General features: G+C 36.2%; 1 protein-coding gene across 1 annotated transcript in view; it reads left to right on the forward strand.

Moving 5' to 3' along the window:
• The window catches only part of LOC141434498 (putative serine protease 46), an 8,647-nt gene that overhangs the window by 5,762 nt on the left and 2,584 nt on the right, over positions 1–301 (forward strand). The window lies entirely within an intron of this gene.

A 301-nucleotide genomic window follows, 5' to 3' on the forward strand; every position in this document is an offset into this window, starting at 1 on the left:
ACGAAAGTAACAAAAGTATTCAAGTATGAAGAGTGTAGCCTTCTGAAGGTTCGCTTTTAAAGTTTTCATGTTCGTTGCCTAGCAACAAAGAGTGATTATTTTGAATTTGACGTATAGAAAAAGAAAGAAAGAAAGAAAGAAAGAAAGAAAAGTTTATTTTGGCTCCAAAAATGTACCACCTAAAACTAAGACTAGTACTAGCACTAAAACTATGTTACTAGGTGACACAGCAGGATACCAAAAAGGGTCTCCACTCAGCATGTGTTGCCGCACATTATGTGCAGTAACGCTGGTTTTTCTG

The sequence above is a fragment of the Choristoneura fumiferana genome, chromosome 13, assembly GCF_025370935.1.
Source record: "Choristoneura fumiferana chromosome 13, NRCan_CFum_1, whole genome shotgun sequence".
Taxonomy (NCBI): domain Eukaryota; kingdom Metazoa; phylum Arthropoda; class Insecta; order Lepidoptera; family Tortricidae; genus Choristoneura; species Choristoneura fumiferana.